This window comes from Onychomys torridus, chromosome 1 (assembly GCF_903995425.1).
Source record: "Onychomys torridus chromosome 1, mOncTor1.1, whole genome shotgun sequence".
Classification (NCBI taxonomy): domain Eukaryota; kingdom Metazoa; phylum Chordata; class Mammalia; order Rodentia; family Cricetidae; genus Onychomys; species Onychomys torridus.
Window position 1 is genome coordinate 177,955,716 of NC_050443.1, and position 19,848 is coordinate 177,975,563.

The 19,848-nt window shown below is 39.8% G+C and overlaps 1 non-coding gene across 1 annotated transcript; it reads right to left on the reverse strand.

The window, feature by feature from the left end:
* Window positions 1-327: 327 nt before the first annotated feature.
* On the reverse strand, window positions 328-429 carry LOC118576843. The gene has a single exon (XR_004944047.1). It is a non-coding gene; the product is annotated as a U6 spliceosomal RNA (small nuclear RNA).
* Window positions 430-19,848: the final 19,419 nt, after the last annotated feature.

Sequence of the window (19,848 nt, forward strand, 5' to 3'; positions counted from 1 at the left end):
TGGCCCAGTCAGGACAAATCTCTCTTACCCGCCAGTCCCACAGTCCCTCAGACCTAACCAAGAAAGCACACAGAAACTTATATTCTTTACAAACTGTATGGCCATGGCAGGCTTCTTGTTACTACTTCTTTTATCTTAAATTAACCCATTTCTGTTAGTCTATACTTTGCCACATGGCTTGTGGCTTACCAGTGTCTTTACATGTTGCTTCTCAAGGTGGTGGCTGGCAGTGTCTGTCCTCCCCAGCCTTCTACCTCCCACAATTCTCTTCTCTGCTTGTCCCATCTATATTTCCTGCCTGGCTACTGGCCAATCAGCATTTTATTTATAAAGAGTGATAGCTACAGCACCATGTCATCCTTGCACATGGTCCATGCTCATCTTCTCTTATCATTTCAGTGTTAGTGTATATGCTGCTGAAGTGAGCACTTTTTAAAAAATTAGTTCTTTTAATATTTGAGAGTATAATATAATCACATAATTTACGTCTTCCCTTTCCTCTGTCCAAAGCCTCCCATGTACCCCTAGTTGTTCTCTTTCAAATTCATGATCTCTTTTTTCATTAATTGTTGCTAATGTATGTATATGCTTATATGTGCACGTGCACACACATATAGTTTTCTAAATACATAATAACAAACTGATCAATATGTATAATGTTACTAGTATGTGTGTTTTCAGGGCTGACTATTTGGTAAAAGAAAACCAATTGATGTGCTCTGAGTTGCTATGGTAATATAAATGTTCTCTTTAGGTCATGTTTAAGAAGATACACAATTCAGCATTGAGTCTATTTAAAATATGCACCTGCCTGTTGTGATCTTGATTTTATAGCTGATTTTTTTTAAAAGGAGCTAAAATATTCTTCAAAATAAGAATCTATGTAGAAACAGGAGTCAGGACAGAATTTCTGGTCATCTGCATAGTGACTATGTTTTAGTGTACCTTATTTTTATAGCTAAATATTCAATATTAATTTAAATATAAAATTAAAAATAAGTATTTTAGAGGAAGGATTTCACCTGCTGTCATATGGGAGACAATTCACATGATTGCCCCACTCTCTTGCCATTTAAATGAACTTTCAGCTGTATCTGTGCCTCCCAGTGGACGTTGACCACAATCACCGCGGAACGGAATGCAGTCCTTCTGCTTACCTCATTCTGAACACCACTTAAGTGCAGAAGTCTAGAAAAAGAGCAGTTTTAATCTGGAATAATAGACTATACCATAATTTCCACTATCGTGAAAAATGAGAGGATAGTATTTTAGAAAATCAACAGAAAACCATACTAGATATTAGATTTTGTGCAACCAAGCAAACAGGCTTATGTACAATAAGCAAAAATCCATTCTTCTTACACACTTATTCAATAATTAAATAATGATTTCTTGAGTCAGATTTGCCTATGGTCTTTGGCTCTGCCTACCCTGAGTTTTCATATAACTTTTTCCAATGAAGAAAGGAACTGTATACTTTCTTCTTAAGTTTAAAAAACAAACAAACAAACAAACAACCTGGGCAGTGGTGGTGCATGCCTTTAATTCCAGCATTCAGGAGGCAGAGGCAGGTGGATCACTGTGAGTTTGCGGTTAGCCTGGGTTAGCCTGGTCTACAGAGTGAGTTCCAGGACAGGCTTCAAAGCTACCCTGTCTCAAAAGAAGAAGAAGAAGAAGAAGAAGAAGAAGAAGAAGAAGAAGAAGAAGAAGAAGAAGAAGAAGAAGAAGAAGAAGGGATTTTTGTGTCTATGACCAACATTGTTACATCAAAGCCTCAACTTTTTGATCTATAAATAAGACACTTGTACTCTGTCCCCCCAAATGACCCTCAGTTTCTCAAAATGCTAACCTAGACCAGGATCATACCCTTTGGTGCTCTTGGCTAAAGGGAAACTGAATGGTGTGTTACCAAGAACTCCATAGCTGCTTAAACAGAAATCTATACTAGGGTTTAAGCCATAAATTGTATTTTGTTGAACATTGTTGATGCTAACATAGTTAAATACACCTCATAAATGGAAAGGGCTTCTTGGCCTAATAAACTGAGAACATAATATTAAATTAAATGAACCAGATTTTGTTGCTGCTGCCATATTTCAGAACTTTTAATAAGCCAATGCACATCGCACGCCTCCCAGAGGTGCTGAGATGATGCAGTTTCCTATCTGATTCTGCATGGAATTATCCTTGTGTTTTACAAAGAAGGCATGGGAAAACCTTGAAGCTGAATGAGGGTTCCTCAGGTTACAGCCCCAAAAGCACTTCTTTAAAGACATAATCTTTCTAAAGTTCAGGTACCTTAGGCTGACATGTCTTAAACTGCAGGACGATAAAGCACCAAACTCACCCCTTCATGTGTTGTCTGGGGGAGGCTTCCTGGAATTCTGCGTCCTCTCCAGGAAGGTCTTCGGGTTGTCTTCATTGTAATGAGTTAATTATGGCTTATCAGTGATTTTTAAAGGCACATTTCCAAAGCTCTAGAGACTGTGGTAGAAGATATACTAACATACAATGTGAAAACTAGACAAGAGTGTGAACTTTTTGGAGCCCTTCTTGCATAATTTAGAGATGATGAGAACTTTTTTTGTATGGAATAAAACGAAATTGTTAACTGCAGAGCAGAAGTTGGGTCAGGCAGATATATGGCTCTGGAGAATGTGCTGATTGTGATTTGTGTTTTATGGTAGCTGAAGAGTTTGAGCTGCTTGCTAATGAGATCAAGCACCATTTCATATATTACTGGCATCTTCAGAAACTGCACATTCATTTGGAAATATCTTTATGCTACATTTGTTCAAAGCATTGTCTTTCTGTTAGAGGAATTCACCTGCATATTGCATTTTTCCTGTAATATACTACTGATCGTGTGAACAACTACTTCTATGTGTCTCTTTGTCTGAATTTGGAAGCTGTGCATTTTGAGTTCCATTTTCTTCTGAAAACGAGTTGTTGACAAATAAGACTGTCACAGCCATTGTAGGACTGAATTACTTTCCTGATTTCCTAATTCGTTGCTTGAATTGTAATGTCTCAAAATAAGTGCAGTCTCTCTAAAATATTTTGTCATCTCACACTGTTTGAAAGATACATGGTCTTCAGTGGAATGGTTGCTGAAATTCTTTGTTAGAACAGAAGTCTTAACATCAGGTTCTGTACCGAATAAGATGTAGGCAGCAGGGACGTCTGTGTTACAGGGGAGGTTTTTCTAACACAGTAGTAGAATTCTGGAGTTGAGTCCTAATGTTTGTATTGTTGAAGACTGTGGGGGTTTTTAAAAGTTGAAATGTTTTATATTATAATATTGAAAGTAATATGAGATCTTGGTAACAAACAAGAAAGGAAGGTGTATTTTTTAACAGTAATGATGTATTTGTGTGTCAAGTTGGCAAGGGGTCAATTGTGTTGGCAAGGTTTTTGTTTTGTTTTGTTTGTTTGTTTGTTTGTTTGTGAGCTCGAAAGATGATTGAGTCATCAGAGAAGAGGGAACTGTAATTGAGAAAAATTCCCCCATCATATCAGCCTAAAGGCAAGCCTGTGGGACATTTTCTTGACTGATGATTGATGTGGAAGGTCTCATCCCACTGTGGGTGATGCCACCCTTGGACAGGAGTCCTGTATACAAAAGAAAGCAAATTGAACAAGGATGGAGGAGAAGCCAGCCATTAAGCAGCATTTCTTCGTGGTTTGTGCTTCAGTTCCTGACTTGAGTTCCTTAGCTGATTTCCCTCAGTGATTGATTGCAACTGTAAACTGAAATAAACCCTTTATCCCCCACCAAAAAAAAAAAAAAAAGATGAAGGATGGGTTTCCTAGTTAAAGAGCACGATCATGTGTTTGAAGAGAACAAGGAGTGAGGTCATCTGTTAAAGGGGATGCTTCCCTTTGGATATTCCAGAGGTGGCTAAACATGTGTACTTACATTCTTAATTTCTTGAAGAATGGTCATACTGCTTTCCACAATGGCTACATCAATTTTCAATTTGTTCATTGCAACATTATTCAGTCATTAAGACACCGAGGGTTGGGGATTTAGCTCAGTGGTAGAGTGCTTGCCTACAAGGCCCTGGGTTCAATCCTCAGCTCAAAAAAAAAAAAAAAAAAAAAGATAGTTTTTGAGCTGGAGAGATGGCTCAGTGGTTAAGAGCACCGACTGCTCTTCCAGAGGTCCTGAGTTCAATTCCCAGCAACCACATGGTGGCTCACAACCATCTGTAATGAGATCTGGTGCCCTCTTCTGGCCTGCAGGGACATATGCAGACAGAGCACTGTATACATAATAAATAAATAAACCTTAAAAAAAAAATAGACACGGGAACAGAGCCTGGGGAGCCAGCTCTGCTGATAAAGTCCTTGCCACACAAGCATGAGGATCCAGATTCAACCACCAGAACCACATGGGAATGTTAGGCATGGTGGCTCATTTTAAATCTTAGCACCAGGGAGGTAGAGACAGGAGGATCTCTGGGACTCACTGGCCAGCCAGTTTAGCCTTATCTGTGAGCCCCAGTTCATAGTGAGAGAGAAATGAATTACCATTTGTGTCAATATTCAGGAACATGGAGGAAATTATGAATGAAACAAGCCTGGTACAGAAGAAAAATATTACATAATTTAGGTGCAGACTCCAAAATAGTGGGAAAACAGAAGGTAGGATGGCAGTTAGAGGGATGAGGAGTATGAAAACGGAGCTGTTGGTCAAAGAGTACAAAGTATCAGTTATCCAGGACATGTGAGTTCTGGACATCTAATTTATAGCTCTCTGACTGTAGTTAACAACGCTACATCATACGCTTCCATGTCGAGAAGGTAATTTCAAGTCTTCTTAGCACAAGAAAGGGGGAAAATGGCATGATAGCTATATTAATTAGCTCTTTGTGGTAATCATTTTATAATATGCACACACATAAACCATTATGTTGTTCCCATTACATACACACTATTTTTATTTGTCAAATATATATTTAAAAGGCTAGGGTTATGGACTATGGGATTAGGGTTCAAATCTGTGGGAAAGCCTTTGATAAATCAGACAATTATCAATTATGAATAGAAAGGAAGAGACTACAATAATTCATAAAACAGTATTTTTTTTTCATTATAAATTGGATATTGAACAAGACGGGGGGAAACGAAGCTGTGAAGAGGGGCCACTAGCTGTTGAAGTCTTTCCACATATATGTGCATGTTGTTACACGTTCATGTATGTGTGGCTTCAGTGTGTGTGCTCAGGTGCACGTCAAGACCAGAAAACAACCCAGCTACTATTTCTCAGGAGCTGCTCACTTTTTTTTTTTTTTTTTGACATGTTTCTCTTACTATCCTGGAACTCATCAAGTAGACCAGGCCAGCCAGTGAACCCCAGGAACCTACCTGTCTGCCTCTTCAGGGCAGGGTTTGCAGTCATGAGCCACTATACTTGGGATTCTGTTTAAAATATGAGTTCTAGGGACTTGTCCTTTTGCTTGCAAGGTGAGCACTTTGCCAACCGAGCCACCTTCCCTAGTGCCTGTTTCTGAGTTTTTAAGCACAGAGAAGTCACACTGTTTATAATCATGGTTTCTACATTCTTTGGCTACTGCTCCACATGTAGATTAGCAATGGTTATTGCTTCAGGGAAAAACAGAATCTATGGATTGGACTTAATTTTCTGCCTAGAATTTTGTATATTACTGTTGTGTGCCTAGTCCCCCCCACCCACCCCTTATGCTACTTCTCATTTGAAAGGCTTTCACTCACTGTGCCTATAAGGGATTCTATCAAGGCTCAATACTGGTAAGTTTCAGGGAAAAAAGTGAGAAAATTATTTAAAGGACTGCTTTTTGATAATGGCAGTGTTTTGACAGTCTTTGACAGGCAATTTGGAATAATGCAACCTCCTGGATTACAGCCAACCTCTGAAATGGGCTGTAATTTAGAATGATGGCAGCTTCTATGACCTCTATATTGAAGAGTCACTGGAATTAAAACAGAAAAAAAAATCTCCAAACAATTTAGGTCTATATCTGAAAACCTAGTTAAAATGTTCTGTTGGAACCATTTTATTTATTGAAAGGGTTTTCTCATCCAGTGCACAATACCAAATACTTATCCTAAAGTGGGGAAGATTTTTTTCCTCTGCCTTTTTGTGTGTGATGAAACTCAGATTGTACTCCCAACGGATTCTGGTATTCTTATGAGCCCACTCTGGGTGTATCTGCCTCTTCTGTGCCCTGGATGGAATAGACCCACTTGAGTGTTTATAACTCTATTGTGCTGTCATCCATCTGAAGACAAAGCTCTGAGCTATTATAGCATCCTAAACTTTCTCTTCTCACACACATGTGCTGTCTCAGGTCTTGGATTTGGTCCTTAAGGCTATTTTGAAAAAAGTAGATTCAATTACTCCCTTAATTCTGAGAGTTAAATGCTTTTTAAAGAGTTGTGTAACTTAAATATGAGCTGGGTGTACAGGGTAGGGTTTTTAACTGAACCACAATTCTCCAAACATACCAATATATTCCAAAATTGCCAGTTGCAGGCCATAAAATATTTACATTACAGAGTTAATAATGTATGTTTAGTAAGAAACGATGAAATATTTACAGTTTTTCTAAAGATACTGTATGGGTTTTCCCTTCTTTGCCACAGCCATTTTTCTTGAAGTAGGCAAATGAGCAACTTCCAGAGCTGTGGGAGCCACACAGAAGCCTCTGCAAAGGCAAGGGATGCTACAAGGCAGACAGTGAGAAGAAATACCACTTTACCGAAGGCAGACACAGAAACACATTTCCTGTGACTGAAGGGCCAGGGAGGAATTAGCAAGCTATTTGGGTATCTTCACCATTACCTGGAAGCATGGACAGCCTCTGTCACTGTTTTTTTTTTTTGCCAAACTGCTTCTGTGGGAGATTCTCTGATGATGGTGCAACCTTCTAAGCTTCTGGATAAATACTTTAACCTCCCACGCCTCTTACCTTTGACCTTAGTCATACTACCAAATCTTTACTGTACAAGCATAGAGGGTTTTCCTTTAAAAAAAAGATTTATCTATCTATCATCTATCTATCTATCTATCTATCTATCTATCTATCTATCTATCTATCATCTATCTATCTACCTATTATGTATGCAGTGTTCTCTCTGCATGTATGCCTGCAAGCCAGAAGAGGGCGCCAGATCTCCTTCTAGAAGGTTGTGAGCTGGAACTTGAACTCAGGACCTCTCAGGAAAAGCAGCCAGTGCTCTTAATCACTGAGCCATCTCCCCAGCCCTAAGGAGTTTTCAATAGACTTACAAACAGGGAACTGTGGTGGTATTGTGTTCCCCAAAATATTGTGCACCCTAATAAACTTATCTGGGGTCAAGGCACAGAACAGCTACTAGATACAGAGGCCAGAAAATGGTGGCACTCACACCTTTAATCCTAGCATTCCAGAGGCAGAAATCCCTCTGGATCTCTGTGAGTTCAAAGCCATATTGGAAAACAGCCAGGCATGGTGACACACACCTGTAATCCCAGAAAGTGAGCCTTTAATCAAATGGCAGAAAGCAGAAAGGTATATAAGGGGTGAAGACCAGAAACTAGAAGTATTTGGCTAGTTAAGCTTTTAGGCTTTGAGCAGTACAGTTCATCTGAGACCCATTCTGGATGAGGACTCAGAAGCTTCCAGTCTGAGGAAACAAGATCACCTGAGGAACTGGCAAGGTGAGGTAGCTGTGGTTTGTTCTGCTTCTCTGATCTACCAGCATTCACTCCAATAACTGGCCCCAGATTTGATTTTATTAATAAGTACCTTTAAGATTCAAGCCACAGGGAACCTCGGGACTACCTATACATTCCAACAGGTTAAATCCCATGTAATGCCTGGTCACCTTCATTCTTATAGTTACAGATCATAAGAATCTAGAGAAGAGCTGGGTGGTGGTGGTGCTCACCTGTAATCCCAGCACTCGGCAGGCAGGCAGAACCAGATGGATCTCTGTGAGTTCGAGGCCTGTCTGGTCTTACAGAGTGAGATCCAGGACAGGAACCAAAACTACAGGGAGAGACCTTGTCTCAAAAAACAAAAAAAGAAGAAGAAGGAGGAGGAGGAGGAAGAGGAAGAGAAGAATCATCTAGGGAAGTAGTACAGGATGAAAAATGACTTCCCATAATACCCTTCTAATCCCTGGAATCTATGGGTGGCCCACCATATAATACAGCAAAAAGGAAGTTTCAGATATAATTAAGCATTCTGGTATTGCAAGATATTTGTTTATACTGTGAAGATATATCACTGTGACTGGTTGAATAAAAAGCTGAGTGGTCAATAGATAGGCAGGAGAGGTTAGGCAGGACTTCTGGGCAGAGGTTGAATCTAGGTGCCGATTTTGCCAGCAATATGTGGAGCAAATCAGTTACACACTACTGAGGAGAGATAAAGAACCATATGGCAAAATGTAGATTAATAGAAACAGGTTGATTTAAGTTATAAGAGCTAGTTGGAAACAAGCCTAAGCTAGAGCCAAGCTTTCATAATTAATAATAAGTCTTCATGTCATTATTTGGGGGCTGGTGGTCCAAAGAAATTCCAACAAGAAAGTCCTGCTACATTCTGGGATGGGGATATTGTTCTGAAATACTTTATAAGACCCTAAATGTGAGCAAAGTCTTCTTATAAGAGGAAGACAAGGAAGAGAACATAGAGTAACAGTGGAAGAAGAGATATCATCCTATTGGCTGGAAATATAGAACCAGAGAACATAGATGGGGTTGTGAAGTGGAGAAAGACAGATTCTGTTCCATAAGGAACAGACCTGTATGCTTGTTTTCTCTCTCTCTCTCTCTCTCTCTCTCTCTCTCTCTCTCTCTCTCTCTCTTCCTATCCCTCCTTTCCTCTCCCTTTCTCCATCTTCCTTTATTTCTTCATGTCCTAGAGATTAAATCCAGGACCTCTAACATGCTATGTATGCACTCTACCCATGAGCTGCATCCTCAACCCCTGAGCTCTCCAAGCAACCCAGTGAAACTAGTCTTGGACTTCTAACCTCTTGAACTACAAGAGGATGTGTGTGTTATATAAAGTCAAAATGCTCTTGTGAGTCTGTAGAAGCAGGAACCACTGCCTCCAGTGCTTTAACTTTAAACCCCTTTGTTGCTAAACACAGCTGCTTAAGCCATGACTTCAAGGCACTAAGACCTAACCTGGTTTGTAGATATTGTGGCCTCCTCTTTCCATCTGCCTTGAAGACCTCCCCAACAGTCATACTCCCCTTGAGGATCCCATAGCTGCCAGAAGAGGTAAGGCAGAGGGCATGTGGCCAATAACTGCATCCTTCAAAATTGGACCTTAAGCCACAAGAACTCATCACCATCCTCCTGAGTGCTCAGCATTCTGCTAGCTCCCCAGGGGAACTGAGGGAATAGAGGCGGTCACTCTCCACTCTCCTTGGAGGCAGAAACGTTGCAGTGATTGCATACACTTACTTTGCACTTCCAGGAATGTCAAAGCTGGGGCAACAAAGGATTGTCTAACTCAGGAACAGAACAGATGCATCATTGCTGTTTAAGGGAAGAGATGATGTCAAAGCAGGGGCTTACCACTCATACCCTGATTAGAGGAGCTGGAAATCAAGTCATTTCCCATTGTTTTAGGAACCTGAGAGAGTACTGGGTGTATTACAAGGTTGGTGAGGGTGTATGTGTGTGTTGGGGGTGGGGAGATTCTGTGTATTTTATCAGTATTTGTTCCTATCAGAACACCTCAGTGAAAGGACAGGAAAAAAAAAGATGGCAGCTGCATGGAGCTGGGATAGTATCTCATTTCCATGGCAACGAGTCTGCTTTGTTCCCAAGCACCATCTGGTATTTTCAGGCCTACCATGCAGGTAGTGTGTAAATGCCTGTTGGGGGTTGGGAGGAGACATCAGTGAAAATTCTTGGGATCAAGCACAAATAAATCTACAGCAACACAATGCCTTTTCTCAGGAAGCATGGCTATGGTAGCTCTTGCTGATCTCACTGACTGTCCCTTCCAATTTATTCTTACTGATTACTGCTTGGTGACACCTCCACAGAAAGCATAAGGAGATACATTTCACTCTTCCCTGTGGGCCCTGGGACCCAGAAAAACTGTGCACTTAATGAAGCCTGTACAACACCATTGTTTTCTACCATTCTCTAGCTCCATTTTGAGCATATTTATCTGGGGGAAGTACTTCCCTTGTTTTCTTAAGTAATTCCATCTATAAAGATAGAATATCTTTACAAAGTCATAATTTACCCCAAGTGCAATGTAACCTTAAAGATTTATTGCTGTCCTATATTTGGTATACACACTGAAAAATCATTTGGTGCTTGTCAAATATTCAAGTTTAATGGAACATGGTATATTTTTATTTAACATATCTTATAACTCTATTTATAGATCTGAATATGGGCTTTTAAGGTCATTCTATCACTTAGGCTTTGATAGGGTGTATCAAGATGCCAATATACCGAATAGAGTATTGGTTTCCAGCCTTTTCTTGTTATTGAAACAGATATCCAAATATTTGTTGTTTTCAGTAAAAACTGTTATCTCTTCCACTGCATACACACATCCATTTCTTTTATTCATTGAACACCGAATGGTTGACGTTGAGTACCTGCTGCTTGCCTGACCCTTCTGGAAGCCAGAGTCAGTGGGGTGCCTAAGATCTATGGGCCCAGCCTAGCACTGGACTGCATCTTCTGGTTTTATTTCAGGACATTTACTCTCATTATGTATAAGTCACTGTCTGGTATACAAAGACCCATTAGATATGGCTCCTACCTCCTCAGAGAAGATAAAGTACACTAGATTAGCTATCCCTTACATATCTTAACATTTCCCCAAACCTCTTCAGTCAGGCCCATGGGAATTGAACGGCTGCATGAATTCAGACTGTCATTGTCCTCCACTGCTCATCTCCTCCTCAGTGTTCTTCAGTATGGAGCCTCTTCTTTTCCTTGTGGGGATCTGCCAATCTCAGAGCCTCTCCTCCGTCCTGCTCCTCTTCTGAGCCCACAAGAGATTTGGACCTTGGTAGTGAGATAGACAACCTTCCCCTCTTTTTCCTCAACTCTTATCTTTTTTTTCCCCTTATTTTGTTTTGTATTGGTATCTACTAACTAGGAGGAGATAATCCAAAGTCTTCAGTGCTCCAGAAAGTTCTTGAGATATGGGTCTACTTTTAGTTTTTTTTCTGTGTAGCTCATAGTCTTTTATTTCATATCTCCTGTTTTGATTGTGACACATTTTTGTGAGCATTCTGAGAATCTTACTGCATATACTAAAGTGTGATGGTTAAATATACAACCACCATGGAAAGAGAATAATGGCCCCAAAGATATCTATAACTCAATCTCCAAACATCAGGGATGATACTTCGCATAGCCAAAGGGATTTTCAGGATGTGATAAGGGGTTTTGAGATAAGGAGGTTATGCTGAGTTATAGGGCACACGCAAAGGGGTCGTGAGCTGTGGGATAGTAGAGGACTTTAAGGATTACTTTGCTGTCCCCAAAGAAGAAACCAGAAGCCAATGAGTGTGGGCAGATTTTACAAACTGGACACAGCAAGAGAATGTATGGTCTCCCAAGGTCCCCAGAAGTACTGTGAACACTTTTGCTCACTAGGACAGACCTCCTGTCAGACTTCAGGGACTGCAGTGTCACACACCACAGTTGTCTTGGTACGTACATTTAAGTTTGTGATGATTTGTTCAAGCAGCTATAAAATGTCAACACCTTGCAGCAGGTGCGGGGGCCCTTGGAACTGATACAGAGAAGGATCCCAATGGGTTTTGCTAAGCTGGGTGTTGACTGGTTACAGGATCAGGTGTGGGTAGATATCTGCATGGCTCTGGAGGTGGGACAGCAGAAGTGATGGTGTTGGCACTGGAGGGATCAGGCAGTGGTTATTTACAATACCTGTGTGAATCTTTCAACAGGTTTACAGCCAGAATTGGTATATCAAGGGATTTCTATGATACACAAGCTTGCATGCAATTAAATTTAAGGGATATAAAGAGGATCTCGGCTTGGATCTTGATTTTTTTTCTTCCCTGAGGTCTTGATACACTTTTAACTAAGGTGGCCAAGGCCATGATTTTAATAAATCATACAGCCTTATCTATGTCCATCACAATTTGAAATTTACATTTATAAGTGTTGAGTCTCTACTTCCTCTTCCTCTCTTCTGTAGCTTCCCTTTGTTCACTCTGCATCTTTGATTCCTGCAGTGATATTTTATTTGTGCTTTAGTAGAGCTTGCCTAGAGATCAGAGGAAAAAGCAAGCCATTTTAAGTGAACATAGAAGTCAGGCAACATTAGCACACATCCTTAATCCTATTACTTGGCTGGCAGGGATCTGTCTGGATCTCAAGGCCACACTGGGAACAGAGCCAGGCATGGTGGCACATGTCTTAATTTCCAACACTATTTGTACAGACTTCCAGACCTCCATGGTTAACTAGTGTTGGAGGTCTGGAAGTCTGTACAAACAGACAGGAAGTGACAAAGCTGGGCAGGAAGAGAAAGTGATGTAGCTGGACAGAGAGAGCAAATCAGATGGCAGAACAGCAAGGCATATAACCATGGGTAGACAGGAAGTATCTCACTTTTGGAAGCTGTGGAGTTGGTGAGGTAAGGTTAGCTGTGGCTTTTCCCATTTCCCTGATCTCTCAGGTTTTCACCCCTGTATCTGGCTCCGTGTTTTTTATTTAATAACACTGTTCAGAAATTTGTTTACAGATACCCTTTTGAAAACAGGTGAATAGAGAGAGTCAATAACTTTCTCAGGGCTACATAGCTGGTTATCAGCCAATGAGAACCCTGGACCAAGGTCAATGTGTGTCAACTACTCCACCATGACAGACTGTTGCCCCACTTAGGAAGCAGAAGATTTTTGTTATTTTTTTTCATCTTAAAATACAGTCATTTCCACAAATAAGCCTTTAGAATCTGCCACCGAATTTTGAGTAACATCCAAAACCCTTGTATTATCTTTAAGGCTCTGTATGATTGAACCCAGTGCCTTTGGTCAAGTCCTTCTGTGAACGAACCCCACTGGCATTTTTTCCATCTTTTCAGCCTACCCAGCCTGAAGAACTGTGGGAGGTTAAATGTGTTATCCTCAAGTGCCTATCCCACATCAATATGTTTGACATCTATATTTCTGTGTTTGCAATGACTGAATGAGTGTGTGCATCCTCTTTCTTGTTGTCCCGTGGAATTGGTTAGTGTAGAAAGATAGTTGTTTTTGTTTATTGTTGTGCCACACAGTTTATCACACTCGGTCCCCCATAAACATTTGCTGAATGATGCCTGCAGTCAATCCTCATGGATGCACCCAAAGGCTACAATGCCACTTCTCAAGGCATACAAAAGCTAGTCCATCTTGTAAACCTTCCAAATAGTTTGCCAATCAAATTCTGGGACAGAATAAAAGAAAAAGTGTTTGGTCAGTTACATAAAATATCACAGCAGCACTTAAAGGATGTGAAAACCTGTTTTGTGACCTCTGTGGTAATCGGCTTACACTGAAGCAGGGGATTTAAATCTCCTTATCAATGCCTAGATGAGAATATTGTTTCATTTACAGTTACAGCCTCATGGACAGAATATCATATTTTTTGAGTAATAGCATCTGAAAGTAAGATAAAAGACATCACAAAAGAAAATGAAAGCATTTAAAATACAACAATTACCAAAATAAAATCATCTTGAGGATGTTTTTTTGACAAATTCTCTCAGGCTTTATTAATTCCTTCTGAGATTATCACCATGAATCTCTTTTATGAGTGTTTGGATCCTGTAAGCTCAGTCCTTGGATGTAGTCACTGGGGGCTAAACCATGAAGCTGAGTGGGTCTCAGCTGGCTTCTGCTCTGCTCTGGAGATTGCCTTGAAATGGTAAAGTTAAAGGTTAGATTCGCAAACAGATCTGAAAACCCAGGTCCATACACATTTTGTAAGCAGACATGTAAGTGCCAAATGAAGATGATCTATATCTCCTCCATCATTCTAACATTGCAATGTTTCCATGTATGTCTCAGACATTAAATTCCTTTCACTTATTTTTCTCATCCCACTCAATTAACTGTGAGATACTTGTGATAGTCTTAGATTTAGATAGGTTGTGTGTGTGTGTGTGTATGTGTGCTCATTTATTTAAATGGAAACTAATTATTTCCTTTAGCTCTCTCCAAGAGTTTTTGATATTCTATTATCAACAGCCTGCAATGTCAAATAAAAGATAAGGTTTATGAGCCATGTACACTATGATAAAACATTTTGAGCTGTCTATAGCATCATAGAAGGAAAATAATGGCAGTGTCTGGATTATATAATGTAATACTATTGTACTAAGGCCAATAAAGTCATTTTAAGTATTGAAAGCATAAAGTAATTTTATCCTGGTAAATGAGCAACTTAGCAAAGTGTTTAAGAGTAAATAGAATTTGATGCTCATCCCATCTATTTATGTATAGGTAAATATGTACACTGAATTTTTAAATGATCCAGTGTCAGAGAAAATAATAGCAATATTAAAATTTAATCCAACTTCCCAAATAGTCACTTAAATTAATGAAAAAATCATTCATAGAAATTGCAATAACAGCATGGATAAGAGTGCAACATGTGGTTTAAGTTTAGACTCACTCAATAATTAAGACTCGATTGTTAAGAGCCAGGGAGATGGCTCAGCAGTTAAGGGCACTGCTGAGTGACGCCCCGAGTTTCATTCCCAGAACCCACATGCTATCAGGAGAGAACCAATGCCCACAGTTGTCCTCTAGCATTCACATGTGTGCAGTGACACACCATACCCCAGGAAGTTAAAAATAACATAATAAAGCTTTAAAAATATTAAATAGCAAGTTCTTTAGTGAGGATGTATTAGATAAGCAAAGGCTATGATAATAACTTTTTGAACTATTATTTGTGTGTGTGTGTGTGTGTCTGAGTCTGTGTGTGTGTGCGTGTGTGTGTGTGTGTGTGTGTGTGTCTGTGTGTGTATACAGACACCCACATGATCAGGCCACAGCTAGAGTGTAGAGGTCAGAGGACAGCTTGCAGGAGTCAGTTATCTCCTTCTGTTATTTGAGTTCTGGGGATGGAACTCACATCATCAGGCTTGGAGGCAAATGCCTTTACCCTCTCAGCCATCCCCCAGTTCTATATTAATAATTTAAAAAAGGAATCAGCAAAAAGAAAAACATTTTAATTTTTCTTTTATTCATTTATGTAATCCCAAACCACTAAATTTTGTTGTCATGGAAACTATGAGTTGGTACATACTTATTGCAAACTCCTTGTCTTAGTCATCTTTATCACAGCACATTCCTGTTTGCCTTATGTATAGTACCTACCCAATAAGTATTCATGAAATAAACAAATGAACTACATATGGCAGAGAATATGATTTTCAAGCGTCATTGTGTTTCTGTCTTCTGGGCCTGACAGGCTGCCCTTAAGACAACAGGTACCCACTTTTGTGGTCTCTATGTTTCTGTCTTGATTCTGATGATATAAAACTCTCTTTTTTCAGTCACAACACAGACTCCCCCCTCCCCCCAAAGACTTTGACCTTTAATGGCTCTTAAAATATTGGTGAAATTTTTCACACATTCTATTTCAGAGCCAAAAAGAAAGATTTTCTGTCCATTAAACACTTACTCAGTGATTGAGAATGGACTATTTGGCACAGGGTGGTGGTGGTGAACACCTTTAATCTGTGCACAGAGGCAGAAGCAAGCAGATCTCTGAGTTCCAGGCCAGCCTGATCTATAGAGTGAGTTCCAGGACAGCCAGGGCTACACAGAGAAACCCTGTCTCAAACAAACAAATAGAATTGACTGTTTGGAGATATGGCTCACTGGCAGAACACTTGTCCAGCGCTCCTGTGTCTATAAATTCAAAAGTAACTGTAGCACACTTTTAATCCCAGGACTCCAGAGACAGAGGCAGGTGGGTCCAAGGCCAGCCTTGTCTACAGAGTTAGTTCCAGGATAGCCAGGGCTACATAGAGAAACCCTTCAAAAAATGGTGGGAGGAGGAAAGACTGTATAAGACTTTTTAAATTATTTTTAAAGATTTCCTCTTGTTTGTTAATTAATTATGAGTATGTCTATGCATGGGTATGTACACAAGGGTAGGTGCCCTTGGAGACCCGGGGTGTTGGACTTCCTTTCAGCTAGAGTTATAGCTGGTTCTGAGCTGCCCAGTGTGGGTGCTAGGAACCAAACTCATGTCTACTGCAAGAGCAGTGCATGCTCTTAGTCACTGAGCCATCTATCAATTCCTGTGTGATATAGTCCTAAATCCCCTTTACACCACTAGCATGCTTTGACTTTAATATTGAAAATTCTGTTTCATTTGAAAAACAAAAACAAAAACATAAAAAGCCTAACTGCTTCCTACAGCTTGACTTTTCAGGTCTGTTCTGGGTGTCCTCTCAAGAGATTTGTTGGAGTCATTGCCTCCTGTACTGCAGACTGTGACTGTTCTTGAAACTGGGATATTTGCAGGCATGATTAACTAAGATGAGGTCATATTGGTGAGCTGTAGTCCTCTTACCTAAGATGACTGGTATCCTTCAAAGGAGAAAAGAGGGAAGAGAAAGGCACACATCTGGAGAATTCCAAATGACACCAGAGGAAGATATGGGAGAGCCATGTCCCAAGAGTCCCAGGACAATGACACCAACTTGTTCTGATCTGTAGCCCCTGAGCTGTAGTAGAACACAGTTCTCTTGTTCAGAACCTTTAATGTGGTGCTGTTCCAGAACGCGTAGGAAGCTAATATAAATACTGAGAAACTAATGCAATGCTTCTCAGAGATTTCTGTTCTAGCTTCACACATCAGATACACAACTGGTTACATTTTAAAGGTAAGGCCTGTTACCAACTTTGTTTTTTTACTCTGTAATCATGGCTGACCTCAAACTCACAGAGATCTGCCTGACTCTGCTTCCTGAGTGCTGGATTAAAGGCATGCATCACCAACTTCAACTCACAACTGTATTTCCTTCAGTTATATTTTATTTTAATTCATATTGAAATATAGGATATATATCTGAAATTGTCTTTATAAGTATTAATTGATAATAAGCAGTTTTAGAGATGTCTACCTTTGAGTGAAACAGATACTTGAAACATCTTCTCTCTTGAGGTTTCAGAGACCAAAGAAACTCAAAGATGATGGAAATGCACATCTTGACTCTGCTACTTCCTGCCCCTGGACTGTGGAAGAGTTACCCAGCTCTCTCTGCCCAGGGGTCCAAACAACAAAGAACTGTTCCCATCGGGTTATTGAGTTGATTATGATGATTTATTCATATCAGTGATTTCCATGGTGGCTGGCACACAGTGAGCACTGTGGTATGAATGTTTGTTGCTATGGATATCACTCTGTATAAATAAAATGCTGATTGGCCAGTAGCCAGGCAGGAAGTATAGGCGGGACAAGCAGAGAAGAGAATTCTGGGAAGTGGAAGGCGGAGAGAGAGACACCGCCAGCCACCGCCATGGCAAGAAGGATGTAAGGTAATGGTAAGCCACGAGTCACGTGGCAAAGTATAGATTTACAGAAATGGGTTAATTTAAGATAGAAGAAGTAGATAACAAGAAGCCTGCCACAGCCATACAGTTTGTAAGCAATGTAAGTTTCTGTGTGTTTACTTGGTTGGTTCTGAGCGTCTATGGGCCTGGTGGGTGAGAGAGATTTGTCCTGACTGTGGGCCAGGCAGGAAAACTCCAGCTACAGTTTGTATCTCCCTCCCCATTTCATGGTCTGGTCCTAACTCCTAAGCTGGTGCTGCCAGATGTGGTGCTTTGATGAACCACTTAGACGGTGAGGTTAGGACTCACATGACTGAAATTTGTGTTTCTATGGAGAAAGCTGCGAGGCACTAACTAAGTTCTGCCTACCTGTGACAGTGAAGACGGTAAGCATCTATGAACTAGGAAACAAGCCCACACTGAATGTACAGAAACCTTAAGGTTGAATTCCACTGCTTCTAAAATGATCAGAAATAGATTTGCAGTGTTACTAAGCTACCCAGTTTATGGGACTTTGTGACAGTGGCCCAGATGAACTAAGATAGCATGCTACTCAGTATTCAACAAGCAAACTGGTAGTCTTGTTCTCTTAGTGCTTCTAACCCAGTGCGTTCAATTTACTCTGCAGATCAATGTGGACGTTCCACTCACCTGCTGGAAGCATTCAATGAATCTATATTGTATACATGAAAATGTGAAACACTTAATATTGGCCCTATATGACTTTCTGCTGTTTTTCTCTTCTATTAAAAGTTTGATTTTCATTTACTTCTACTGGCAAGTTTTTCTAGATGGTCTATATTGGACATATTCTCTCACATCTACCAAATTTTAAAAGCATAGATATGAAAATATTATATAGTGCTTATTCTGAAGTTATTTGTGTAACCTCTGCCCCACTGGATAGACTGTGACCTCCAGGAGGGAGGGCTGGTATCTTTCCAGTTTTATAGCCTTCTTAATACTCAGGAGAGAATTCCAAACTTAGTAGATACTCAATAAATGGTTGTTAAACTTGGTTGAACCCACAATATTTTTTTCTTTATGGTAGCTGCCCTAAGAAAAACATAAACTAAATGAATTACTTTTCCTCCTTTCATTGCAATAGATATGCCCTGGGCTAGTGGGTATTTGCAAGCCTGGGTTAGAGCTTAGGAAAACCATCAATCTAAGAAAATAGAAGAAATGCATTTTAAATCATGGGAGCAATAGAGCCTTATATAAGGCCTTCTAGCAAAACAATTATTGATGTCTGCACAGTCCAGGTGCTAAGTGATCACAAGCGGATGCTGAGGGTGAGACACAATGAATGATCTTCACTCGTGTTCCATAGGTAGGCAATTCCATGAGACGTGCACAGATGGAAAGTTTAGGTCTGGGAATCACACGTGGGTGTCATAATGCAAATAATTGACTTTCTTTCTGAAGCACAGCTGTTGAAGCATCTGAAAGCAGTTGTTTATCCTGCTGCCAAAATGCTAAGAAATATAATAATTCTCCAGTGAGGTTAGAATTATCCAGGGGAAGAAAAATGGTTTTTTTATGTAGCTCTGTTTTTATTAAATCTTGTGGTTGCTTCTCTAGCATGGCACATAGATGTTCAATAATATTTGTCGAATGAATGTTGAATGAAAAGCAGAAACTCATTAAACAATTGTTGAATGAATCATTTCCCATTTTTAGACTAAGAAGATACATTTTTAGAAAATTGTATGCCCACAAAGTTTTACCATGTCATATACCATTTTTATTTGGCATAAATTTAAATAATGTCAACCTTGCTCTGTACATTATGGGATGTAATCAGCATACATTGCTATAAGAGAAAATAGTCTCAACATTATACAAAATATATGGATAAAGTTAGATTAGTATCTTAATATGACGTTACTTCAATTCATTATTATGAAAATGGCAAATTTTGAATTGCAGGCTTACATAGTTATGCTTGCTTCAATAAACAATATTAAAAATTTTAAACCCAGCTAGTGTCTGTAGTTGTAATACATCTAAGAAGAGTCTACTAATATTCAGAAGTGCTAGAATGTTCTGTGGTGTAAAGATGACTGTAGATCACGATGGTAGTGCTTATCTGCACCGTCCTTCTCTTGAACTTCCGGTGGTTCTCTTCTGTACTCTTGTATGAGAGAGGCAGGTGGGCTTCCAAAGGTTTTCCAGAATTCTCTTTGCCTAGTTTCAGTACACATAGAATGTGTTAAATAGCAGATGGAGTCTGAGTGTTAAATAATAAAATTGCAATGTTTTAAAAGCATCATGTTTTTGAAAACCATCCTTTCTGTGAGG